Source organism: Sus scrofa, chromosome 7 (assembly GCF_054392235.1).
Source record: "Sus scrofa isolate SSC_HxYL_T2T_F1_AM1 chromosome 7, Sscrofa_HxYL_maternal_Yorkshire_Landrace_v2.0, whole genome shotgun sequence".
Taxonomy (NCBI): domain Eukaryota; kingdom Metazoa; phylum Chordata; class Mammalia; order Artiodactyla; family Suidae; genus Sus; species Sus scrofa.
The window spans coordinates 692,643-705,328 of record NC_139389.1 but is presented as its reverse complement, the minus strand read 5'-3'; the positions used below and the strand labels follow the sequence as shown (position 1 = coordinate 705,328).

General features: G+C 58.5%; 1 long non-coding RNA gene across 16 annotated transcripts in view; it reads left to right on the top strand.

The window, feature by feature from the left end:
* LOC102158724 (uncharacterized) overlaps window positions 1–12,686 on the top strand; it is a 135,716-nt gene that overhangs the window by 72,621 nt on the left and 50,409 nt on the right. The window lies entirely within an intron of this gene.

Here is a 12,686-nt window from a genome sequence, read left to right as displayed (position 1 = left end):
CCCGCCAGGAGCCCGGCAGACGTTCTGGGGCTCGGCTTGGCTCGGGACAGGGGGCATGCTCGCCCCACGGCCTGGGGGTGGGTGCCCGGCCCCAGCCAGCGCAGGGGGTGGACGAATTCCCAAGACCCTTGCGTCTGAGAGGCGGGAGGGGCTTGCTTTCTCCTGTGACTCTTTCTGGCCCCCCATCTCCATTTTCTACAAAGTCTCAGCCTCGGGGCTGCTGTGGTCTCCAGGTCTGTGATGCCAACCACTTAGAAGGCAGAGCAGCAGTGCTGGCTACAGGCTGGGTGCTGGTGTTCACCTCCCAGCGCTGACCCCCAGAGGCTATGTGACCTGATTGAGGTTCCACCCTCTCTGAGCCTCATGGTCAGAGTTGTTTCAATTTATGGGAAATCCAGCCACTGAAGTTTCGGGGTGTTCCTGCCTCCAAGTGCATCTGAGGGCTCCCAGGGTGGGCTCTGAAGACTCCGGTGGGACCCGCAGACCATGCAGGGATCCTGTAGCTGTCGTCACCCGGGCTGCTCCTGGGGCTGGGAGAGGCGACAGAGCAGGTGCTTTGGGGAGGCCTTGGGCCCCTGCTTTTGAATCCAGCCCTGTTGGGGGTTGGCAGTGTGGAGGAAGCCTCCTTCCCAGCCTGTGCCCCTCATGGCCCCGTCCAGGGTGACGGGACCCCATGACACGTGTTGTGCAGTTACAGGGGTGATAGTGGGAAGCAGAGAGACCCAGATTCCGGGAGCTCGGCTCACGCAGCTCACGGGCCTCCTTAAGGGAAGGATGAGGGGCCGCAGCCGGCACGAGGTCCCTCGCCAGCTCTCAGTGGCATCCGAACCCCCGAGCCTGGTGCCCCTTTCTGGGCTCCACGCCACCAAGCCGGCTGTCCCCAGGTTCGGCCTGACTCATCCAGCCTGGCTTCCTGGTCTGCGTTCACCCTCTGCTCCCTCCAGCCACGCGGCCCAGCCCCACCCCTCCCAGAGCTGCTGTGGGCCCCGCACCTCCCACTGGAAAGCCAAGGGCTGGGGGCGCTGGGCCCCAGCGGTGCCATCCTGGGCTCTTCTGCAGCATCCAGACCATGTTCAGCCCGGCCCGTCTCCCAGCGATTCTCTGTCGAGAGGAGCCCCCTGAAGGTGCTGAGAGAACTGTAAAGTGCTGCGTCACATAAGTAAACTACTGAGCAAAGCCTGCTCACCCTCGTGCCAGCTCACACGAGGCCTCCCGTCTCACGGGTCAGCATTTCAGTATGACCTGCTCGTGGTCTCGGCATTTGTGTAATTTCTGCTTTCAAATCTGTGTGTTCTTTGCAAAGCAGATCAGACGTTTTGCTTCTGCCTCCTTTCCTGTCTAGCCCACTTATAAGTCTTTTTAAAAAACAACTGTTTTAGAATGTGTAAAGTTGTCAACTTACTCAGATTTGTGATAACGTTTTGTTGGTTGCCTCACATATTCCTGATGTTATCTCGAAACTTGGCTCGTGATGGTTTTCTGACTCTATTTGAATGTTTGGTTATAAACTCCGTGGGCTCTTCATGTGTCTCCTGCTCGTAGCTGCAGGTCAACGTGGCAGCTACCCCCTCGCGAAGAGAGTACTAATAGGCAGTTCTTCAGTTTGCATCTCTTCGAATTTCTGGACTTTGAGAATGTTTGTTTTAGATGTTTTATCTTTATTTACTTCTGAAGGTTTAAGTCCGAATTGCAAAAGGACAGACATTCCAGGCCATTTCTGACTTTTTGAGTGGGAATGAAATAGAAGGAGACTCTGCAGAAAGTTCTTCAGAGAGCAGTTACCTGCAGCTGGTTGAGTTGGTGGCATTTTCCAGTCTGAAGAACAAGGCCCCCTCTTCCTAAGTCCGTTTGTCCTTCTCAAGGCCCGCAGGCGGCCCTCCTGCTTCTGGAGACAGGAGGGTGAGGGTCCTTATTACGTCCGAGCACGAGGTCCGGAGTAGAACTGGCCGCACTTGTCCGAGAACTGACACCGCCGACCGCTGCTCCAGAGGCCCGTGGCGAGGCGCAGACACAGCCTTAGTTTCCGCCTGCGTAGTTTCCTTAGCTCGTCTCTAATATGTGTAGCAAATACCATGACTCTCAGTAGTCAGAGCACTGAATTTCATGGCTGCGTACTCAGTTACAGGACTCTATAGTCTAAACCAGAAATGAAGTTTTATTTCATGATTCATTGTATGCAAGTAAACAAACCATTCTGTTGATCAAGGGCGTTTCATCTCATGATGACGGCAGAGAATTTGGGGATTAACTAAATGATGGATGTAGAATTTAATAGGTCATGACAGATGTGAGGCCTCGTCTTTTAAATCTTTATGAATATACGCATACACTGTATTTTATTTAAATACTAAGCAGTCAACGTCTTTAGATTCTTATTAAATCTCCTATATCTTTCTAAGCATATGAACTCATATATGCATACGTGATTCATCTGTTTTGCTTCTTGATTTATTTTGGATAATAACCCATATTACAGATGTTTCGGAAGAATCTCCAACCAACAGACGATGCACCAGGCGTCCTCCCTCGTCACCTGTTTAGCAGACTCTCCCCAGGTCCCACTTGGAATGGTCTTTAATTCGCTGAGGGCTTTTCTCTCTAGGAGGGCAGGTGCTCGAATTGGTGTTTGTCTTCCCTTGATAAAGACATGGAGACTAAGAGAGCCTCTTTCCTTCCGCCTACAATATACTCTTGGGTACATGATGAAATTTGACATGTGCTGGGCACGCCTGGGGCACCAGGGGCCAAGATGCCTTGGCTGAGGAGCTCAAGGACGTCAGGGTAGGACGGTCCCTTTCTGGACAGCTGGGGCCAGGACTCCAGAATGCAGGAGAATTACGGGGTTGAAATCGTGGGCCAAGGACTTTTATTGAATGTGTGTGACTGTGTGTATTAATTTGGTAGTGTATCAGCTGCTTATAGCTGAGTAACAAATGACCCCAAACTTAGCTACTGGAGACCACAAACAGTTATTATATCACAGTTTGTGTGGGCCAGGAATCCAGGAGCGTGAGGCCAGGCAGGGCCAGCTCAGGCCCTGTCACCACCCGGTGCCGTGGTCATCAAAAGCCTCAGCTGAGCCTGTGTCCACTTCACATGCTTGTGCACGTGGACCTCTGTTCTCGGTGCCTGTTGGCTGAGATCTGTCTCCTGAGGTCTCCTGAGTGTCCCCAGAATGACAGCAGCCTCCCCAGGGCTGGTGATTCGAGGTACAGAGCAAACACCCAGGGCTCCACTGTCACGGCCGTGTCTCTGGTCACGCAGGCTAACTGGGGTGACGTGCGACGAGCCCCACGGGTGAGGTCCTACTGTGGAACTGGCACGTTGGTAATTGTGCCAAACGACGGCTCTTTCACTACTTTAAACAGCAATTTTCTATCCAGCCACTCAGCCATAATAATGCGACATTACTGTAACTGAATAATTATAGGTAGAAAAATAAGGCCTTATGATATGTTCGGAAAAAAGATCTGCTTCTAATTAACTGCTCACTGTGCGAAGGCAAATGCTGACACTGCGGAAAGGGCCCGCTCGGGTCTGCAGAGCACCTGCGGGCAGAACACGGCAGTGGGGTCTCTCACACTCGTTTTCAAACAGAAAAAGCTTCGAAGGCTGAGGGGCCGGCCCGGGTTGGGAGCCTGGGGTGGGGGGCAGACACGCGTTCCCTGGGGTCCCTTGGGGCGGAAGCAGCCCGCCGGGGAGGGCGCGGGCTTTCTCCTGTCCTGCAGGTGGAAGGTGGAGGCTGGGCCGTGGGGGGAGGAGGTGACGAGCCGGAGCTGCAGCCTCCAGGGCCCGCCAGCGCTCCCGCTGCTGTCCCCAGACAGAGCCCAGGCCTGTCCCCGCCGGCTGCTTGCAGGTCCCAGGCTGGCGTCGGACGTCAGGGCTCCAGGTGGGATGACGTCACGGGCGAGAAGCATATAGATCAGCGCTTCCGCCTGCGTCTCACCGCAGCCAGGGTCCCCGCTGGAACCCCGACGGGGGACCCCGCTGGGCTGGCACTTGGACCTTGGGATGCTGGGGTTTTGCAGGGAAAGCGGTGGCTTGAGCTAAGAACAGAGCGCAGGCAGCTGTCACAGGAGCCCCGAAGACCCCAGAGCCCGTCTTCCTCCCACCCTCAGCCCCGTCCAGCGTGGCGTCCTGGGCCCAAACAGGTGCTTGAGCTGTGGAGTAGGAGGCAGAGGGCCTTCCCACACCAGGATGGGTCACAGACACGTCACGGGGTCAGTGTCAAGGTCGATCAGGAACCCCCCTGTACAGGACTCTCCTGGGGCGAGTGGAGCCGTAACTCCGTGGGCTTTTGTCGGCATCATGAGGGATGGGGACGCGTCACTTACTACGATTAGACCTCCGGCGGCTTAATTCCCGGTCCGCTTTCCCTGCACTCGTCCGTGGTGTGAGGTTACACTGTTACTACCTTCTCTCCGTCTTCTTTCTAATCTCCTCTAATGTCCCCTTCTTCGCTCGCATTGTCTGCTCCACAGTAGTCCTGTGTGGGGATGGAAATGAGACAGACAGAGGCAGAGAGAGACAGAGAGACAGAGACAGAGATAGAGAGAGAGAGAGGGAGACAGAGAGACAGACAGAGAGACAGAGATAGAGAGAGACAGAGAGACAGAGACAGAGATAGAGAGACAGAGAGACAGACAGAGATAGAGAGAGACAGAGAGACAGAGACAGAGATAGACAGAGAGACAGAGATAAGTAGAGAGAGAGACAGAGATAGAGAGAGAGATAGAGAGACAGAGATGGAGAGATAGAGACAGAGAGAGACAGAGACAGAGATAGAGAGAGAGAGAGGGAGACAGAGAGACAGACAGAGAGACAGAGAGACAGAGACAGAGAGAGATAGAGACAGAGATAGAGAGAGACAGAGGGAGACAGAGAGGCAGAGAGACAGAGATAGAGAGAGACAGAGGGAGACAGAGGAGCAGAGAGACAGAGAGACAGAGACGATGGAGCAAGAAGACATGGCTGCGAGGTGGTGGGATGGCCCAGCTGTGCTGAACTGACTCTGTGCTTTCAGAGCTGTGAATAGAAAAGCGTGTTCTCAGGACCACAGAAGACTGAACAGACAAGGTCAAGGCCTAGTATGACAGCAAAGAGAAAACTCAAACTGGGCGCAGCCATGCGGCCCCACCAGCGGCTGCCATGCGGGGGGCTCTAAGGGACCAGGGGTCCTCCGAGCCTGTGGTTCACACCCACGTCGCAGAACGTGCGAGGTGGTGGCTTCTCTCCTCCTCTGTTGTCCTGTGTCAAAGGAGGAGGAAGAACTTCCTGCCGGCTCCCTCAGACACTGGGCCCACAGCTGACCCTGGGCCCCACTGTCCCCGAGCAGGGTGCCAGCTCTCCCCACCCCCATCCCCAGGCTGCCCTGCCTTTCGTCCCAGGCTCAGCTCCTGCCTCACCCTCCCAGTTGGGGAGGACGGGGCTGCAGGTGTCTGGGGTGGGGCGGGGGGAGGCCGGGGAGGAAGAAGCTCCTGTCTGCTCTCACGTGATGCTGGAGCACCTGCGGCAGGGGTGCCGCCTCCCAGGAGAGGTCCCAGGGACCCTGAGGGCACCGTCCCCCACTGCCAGCCTCCCAAGCAGAAATCCTGCTCTCCAGCCATCTCTTTCCTGCTTCTGCCAGGCAGGGACAGCGGACTCTGTCCTCCTGGGACTCGTCCTGGTGGGACGTGGAGGAGGGCGTGGGGGGATGAACACCAAAGCCACCCCACCCCCGAGGTCACCTGGGAGAAGACCGCACACCCGAGGTCACCTGGGAGAAGTGGCCCCACCCCTGAGGTCACCTGGGACGAACAGTTCTGGGCCACTCTCCGAGGCCTGTGCACCCCTCCAGTTGCAGCTCTCCGCTGCGCAGGAACCAGCTAAGGCTAATTTCGGAAGAACAGAACGTGTTAAAAATTAAGGCTGCCCGTGGTCCACCTGCAGACGGTCCATCTGGGAAGCTGCAGGGCCTCCCCTCTGCCCTCTTTGTGCGAGGGCGCCCTTCGGAGAAGCTTCCAGCCGCCCCGCTTAGCATTTCAGCCCCTTCCGGACAGTTTCACCTCACGACGAGCCAGTCCGTGGTCACCTGTCTGACTGCATGTGGTGGGGAAAAGAAGGGACTTGTGGTAAAAGAACCAAAAAGGACAAATCGTGGGCAAGGGTCCAAAGAAAATGCCACACGTTTTTGCCGGAGTTGACGTGTCTGTCTTTTGTGTTAAAGATTTCCCGAGATCTTCATGCTGGGCCCCGTTCCTCCCAGGGCTGGATTCCCCGATCTGATACGGTAACGCTGGGCCGCTCGAGTCTTGCCTGCTCTAGGAGGCAGCCCCTGGGCGGGGGGAGGTCTTTGGGACGTGGCCTAAGTTGTTCCTGCTTTGCTCACCTTTTCCATGAAGCCCTCCCAGATTTCTCTGGCCTCCATTGTGTCAAGATCAGCAGAGCCCTCACCGCTTTCTAGTTATTTACCTGCTGGCGCCTCGTTCTCTGCTCTGAAACACCAGCACCCAGACGTGCCTGGAGGGAGGCGGCCTGGCGCCCCCGAGCAGCGGAACGGGGGCCGTCTGACCTCAACCAGGTCTCCAGCAACGACTTCTGGGAGGAGCTGCCCACCAAGCCATCAGTTTCAGGGCGAATGGAAGTCCGTCTGCCTGATCTTCACGGAGCTCCCCGCGCCCCCCCCCCCCCCCAGGAGGAAGGGTTCGGTTGCACATACGAGGAGCTCCGGCAAAATTCCTGAGGCAATGCTTCAAATGCAGTGGGCACTTTGAAAGCAAATATGTTTGTTTTGTGAGCGTGTCCGGGGCAGCGTCTTAAAGCAAAGTGTCTATCAAACCTGCGGAACTTCAGCCTCAGGACGTCGCTGAGCCAAAGAGCTTCACGAGATTCTAGAAAGGATTAGCCATGCCTGTGAACAGGACCAGGTTCTGTAATTATTCCTGAAACCGTTTCTCGATGGGCAATTAGGGGATTAGCCGTACAACTCCATCAAATGTTCAGGCCTTTGACGTACCGTGCTGCCCCACCAGGCCTGGGACTAGATGCATTTGTCCTAACGTAGCCGTCATCCTTAAAAGAATCACTCGGCTAAGAGATTTACCACCAGTAATTAAACCGAAGCCCTGCCGCTCCGACTAACGACAGCAAAGCTTAATGATTTTTCTGTCTCCAACATCACAGGGAATTTCAGCCCTTCTTACAGTTTCACAACCGTGTGTCATTAGCCCAGCATGCATGGCGCCCACATCAAAGGCTGTGCACCTACACCCGAGTTTGATGTACAGTCTAGGCGATTCTTATGTAAGAGAGGGATGACTAAAGGTGAAGGTAGAGCAGCAAGGAGTACCACCGTGCATTGTATGAAGTCAGAGGGCAATGAGTAGAGGTGCTGTAGGAACAAGCTTCCTGCTTCTTAGTGGGTGACTCACTCCCATTAGGGCAGGAGTTTTCTTTACATGTGCACTCAGCTTTTCCATCAAGATTCCTGCGAGGCGCTTGGCATTTGCTGTTTTCTTTACGAGAGACGTTCGCTTTGAAAGTAATGAGACTCCTTAGAGGGAGTTAACACATTTTTAAAACTTCACGGGCTGTGTGAACACCGCTGCACTGCTACGCACCATCCTCAGAGGAAACCAGGCCAGGCTCTTGTCTGCCCAGACCTGCAGGCATCAGCCGCTTCTCCCGTGATTCGCGGGGGCCCCTCGCGTCCCTACCCCGCGTGTGCTGGCCATTTCTTGCCCCGGCTTCGGGGCAGGGTCTCGCCTGGACCGCGCATCCCCCTGACTCTTCCCGTCTGCCCGTTGAACCCCGGCTTTGTTTGCAGGGCCCTGGTCCAGCGTCACGGCTCAGAATCCCTTCCCACACCTGGCCTTTCCTCTGTGCATCAGCCGTGGATTTATGTGGCTGTATGACCCAGCTTTTTATATCATGTTGCAATCATCCGTCTATATCCTCAGTCGGGGGGCGGGGGCGGGGGGGCAGGGATTTTCTTCCCCAGAAACCATTAGGCAATATAGGGAGACGATCTCGGCTGTCGTGCCCCGGGGCCCGGCGGTAGAGCTCAGGGGGGCTGCAAAGCATCTTGCAACACAGGGCAGCCCAGCAGCGTCCTCCCCAAGGCCAGCAGGGCTGAGGCTCAGAAGCCTGGTCCACACACTGGCCTCTCCTGCTGGACTGAGTTCCTCATCCACAGGCCTGATGCCCAGGAGGCCGGAGCTGGGTTCACGCAGGTACCAGCAAGCCCTGGCGACACCGTAGTGGTTTCGCTGCCGAGGTGCGTGGAGGGGGTGCCCTCAGCCCTCACCTCGGGAAGCCAGGCCCTGCCCCTCCTGCCCCGTCAGCAGCTTCCTTCAGGGTGGCCCCAGCCTCAGATGCAAAAGTTTCTTTTTTTCCCCAGAAACCATCTTCTTTCTGACCTCGCGGTTCCCACATGGGGAGAGGAGGGAGGCCGGGCGGGGCTGCTGTGTAAAGAGAACCAGCTGAGCCCCCCCGCCTCGGCCGCGGGAATGAAGTGTTTGGAGAAGCGTGGCTCGGGCTCAGCTGGAAAGTATGCGTCTTGAAAGGGAGACGATGCAAAGAATCCGGCTCTGTGCCCGCAGCCGTGGCCTCGGGGGCTCTGCCCCCCTTGAGAAAGTTAGGCGACTCTGGGCTGGAAACATTCAGAAACCCATCAGGCGGCCGGAGGGGTGGCGGGCCGGGCAGCCCCGAGGGCTGCAGGTCACTCAGAGCGGCTCCAGTCGGATGTCGCCTCCCACGCACCTCTCTGGGGGGCGGATCATTAATCTCGGGGTTCAGGGCCTCAGCTTCTCTGGCGCAACTGCAGAGTCGGGCGCCGGCAGCGGCCACGTGGCTGGCAGATAAAGTGGGGACTCACCCAAGTCTGAGATGATGGCCTTGTGGCCGTTGACCCTGCGTGCTGAGAGGGGCGTGAGACTGGCCACCCCCCATACGTGGCCCCCCCCCCCCCGTCTCCCCACAAAGTGCTTGAGGGACCCGTTCTTTCTGCAAGGGTCCCAGCGAGCGTGTCCGGCACGATCAGCTAGCGGTGGGCTTCCCAGTCTTGGCTTTGCAGCTGCTTGGCTGCGAGGAGCTTGGCGCTGCCCATCAAGGCTCAACCTTGGCCAAACCAGCTTCCAACCAGACGGTTAGCTTTGGATGTCGCCCTTCTGGTTACCTCAAGGCAGTGCAGTGTGATTACGTGTGTGTGTGTGTGTGTGTGTGTGTGTGTGTGTGTGTGTGGCTTCTCCTTGGCAGCACGTAGGTTGCGGCGCGAATCCTCTGTTAGCTGGAACTCAGTGAGCCTGGACTGGACCAGCGCGCCCACAGCAGGGTTGGTGCACGGCGATGGTGCCACGGGGCTCACGGCCACACCGGCTCGAGCGTCTGGCTGTTCCCGCTGGACACCGGACGTGGCAGTGAGGCCAGACGCTGAGAGGGGATCGGTGGGGACCCCAAGGCGGGATTTCACAGGGCCCATGGGGGCCATGGATCCGTGTGGTGCCTCCCGGAAGCTTTAGCTGTTAAGTGCTGAGTACCCTGAAAGGCGGGCCTGCGCCAGGCCCAGGCCGAGGGCCGGGGAACATGGACCAGCGTGCTTTTCCAGGTTGTCTCTGAAGCAGGGATGCCAGGTGGGTTCTGGGAGAAGCCGGTCCCCAGGGGGCCCCTCTGCTCCCCGTGACTCACTCAGGTGCCTCACAGAGAAAGAGGAATAGCCTCAGGCTGTCCCCACCAGGGTGACTGGGCACCCAGTGGGCGTTTGGTTGTCAGAACCGGGTGGGTGGGTGCTCCTGGGCACAGCAGGCAGAGGCCCGGGGCTGCGGCTAACCACCCTCCCGGCGGGCAGACTCTTGGCACTGGGTTGCCCTGCCTGGATGTGCCAGGTGCGGGCTGTGAGGCGCTTCCCTCTGCTCCCCTCCAAAACCCCGGCACCCGTGTAAATTCACTTTTTTTGTTTTTGAGGGTTTGGGGTCTTTTTAATTGAGAGCTCTTGGGCACAACAATAAAGATATGACAGTTTATAAGGCATCGCATAATTTCCATGAACACAGCAAATATGATAAGCTATTTTAGATTTCATTAGAAAGGGGTGGAGAAGGATGGTTGCTCGATGGGAAACCAGCTGAATTGCGTATCGGAAGTCAGCGCCTCTGTGGCAGCTTTATCGCCGCGCCTGGTTCCCCTGTTTGTGGAGCCTGCAGCCCCCAGGCGCGTGTGCCCTTCGATGCCCCGGCCCCGGCTGCCCTCCCCCAGCCGGGACTGAGTCACATGCAGCCGGCCCTTCCTCCCGTTGCCCTGAACATCTCACCTCCTTTGCATCGCGCCCCCGACAGCGCCCTTGTCTGCCTTCCTAGTGCGCATGTCACCTGCACCGTGGCTGCTCTCGGGTCACTGCAGAATCGGGGGCGGCTGACACCTCCTCTGTCCTCCACGCGGGTCACCAGCTGGCGCCTTCCAAGCGGAGCAGCGCGTGTCCCCTTCGCGCTTCCGAGCTGTCTGCTCCCCGGCCTCCCTGTCTCTCTCCATCCTCAGGCTGACGGTCTGGCTTCTTGCTTGAGAATCAGGAGTCACCGGCCGCCTGCCCCACCGCGTGCTGCCAGGTCCTTCTCGGGGCGGAGGTCACCCCCGTACCTCCCTCCTGATGCTCCCCCGCTGTGTGAGGGCCTCTGTGCCCCCAGTTCTTTCGGGCGACCCTCCTTCTCCCTGGCCGCTGGCTCCCCTTCTCTGCTGGGTCGCCCCCCCCCCCCACAGCGCCCAGATGCTCAGACCCTGTGCACTTAGAAAGCCCTTCCCTGACCCAGTGCCACGCTGCCGCGGCCCTGTCTCCCCCTGCTCGCGGCAGAGCTCTGGACCCGCCGTGGCCTGGCCTGGCCTGGCCCCACCTCTGTTCCTACCATCCTCTCCCAGACGTTCCACTGCGGCCCATTAGATGGCCAGGCCCCCCCGGCCTACTTCTGTCCCTCGAGCTGCCGGCACATGCGTCGTGATTGCTCCCTTGCTCTCCCGGGCTTCTCGAAGATGCAACCCTGTGCTCTTGTTTGTCTGTTTTCCTCGACTTTTTTGCCTCACACACAGCTTCTTGCCAGTGTCCTGGGCCAGTCTCCTCTCTGCCCAGGTGGGTGCCCACCTCCCCTCCCTCGGCAGCCTCGCTGTGGCTGTAGGTGTCAGTGGTAAGAGAAGGGCCCCTTGCAGTGCCCACGTGGCTCTCCTCCCCGCCGTTCCACACCGGCACCTCTTTAGATTCAAGTACAAGCTCTGGACGGGCCGTCTCTCCTTGGGTCTTGCCTGAGGCACCTCACGTCTTAAACCGCAGACTCTGGAACCCCGCCCCCCAGCCTCGCGTGTCTCAGGGCTTCGCCCCATCACTGTGGTTGGTGGATCCCTGGGCCCTTTATTTTCCCCACCTCCTAGTCCCATCAGTCCTACCTGGAGAGCCCCCTCTGGCCCCGGCTGCAGTGGGTGTGGGCTGGGGCCCCTGGGGGCCTCCCGCAGGGCCTTGCCCCCCCCCCCACTCTCTTAGTCTGATCTCGTCTCACCGCTGCACTGACAGATCGACCTTTAAAATGTGCCCTGAGAACGGGTCCCTCCCAGGGCTCCCATCATCCCCAGGGGCCGGTCCAGGCTCCTCAGCTTGGCCCCAGCCCTCAGGCGCGGATTTCATCTCACACTACATCCTGGTGCCTGGAACAGTGGCAGGACCAGAGTGGGTGCTGGCGGGCTGCTGGTGAGCTCCTCTCCCCTCGGACAGGCGAGGACAGAGCCTGAGCCAAGCACGGGCTTCACGTCTGCAGCCCTGAGAGCAGCGCTGTCTGGGGCTTTGGGGGCTTCGTCTTAAGACTATGTGCAGCAAACGGCTCAGGAATTCCTCTTTTCCTGGGATTCTTAGGAGGAGGGTGGCCGGGAGTGTGGCACCCTGGCCTGCGGCTTTGGAGACCGAATCCGTCCGCCACCGACTCTGCTTTGCCGTGTGGTCCTGGGCCCTTGGTCTCAGCCTAGATTTCCAGGTCCTTCACTTGGCATCGCCGTCCTTGCCGTCAAGAGGCAGGGTACCCGAGAGAGGCAAGGGTTCGCCTTCTACTGGACAGCTGAGCTACGGGGCGATTTCTGTGTCCGTTTCTTCTCAAAAGCAGATGTTTGACGGGGGACAGTGCGCAGGTGTGACTGGCTGTGAGTTCCCAGAGGCAGAGGAGACGGTGCCGGCTCAGAAGACGAGGCAGCGGGGACAGAGCCTCAGCAGGCTCGGGAAACTCCTGGCTCGCTGGGGCCGCTGTTTCTCCAGGAGGCGGGGGTGGGGTGTCTCCGGGAAAGTGCGCCTGGGGGTGGGCGTGGGTCCTCGCCACCTCCTCGGGGGCGCATGGGCCCCCTGTGGTTCCGACCTTGGTGACACTGCCCTCCGGGGTTTGGCTGGCTTTGGGGTTCTCCGTGAGACTTCGCTGCACAAACTTCGAGAGCAAACAAACCCCCGTGGACCCTTCAAACAGCGAATGGGGATGGACTGTTCTAGAGCCTCGAGCCCAGTGTTTCACGGGTGGTGTCCAGAGAGCCAAGACCCTGGAGTCGCAGGAACTTCGGGGAACTGGTTCTGTGGTCACCGACTCTTCGGAGATTCACGTGCCTTAGAAGCGCTGCCTCTCGGCGGGGCCCGGCCGCCCTCTGACCCTGGCGCTGGTTCCTGCCATCGCGGCCTCCGTGACCCGCCCTGGGTTCCG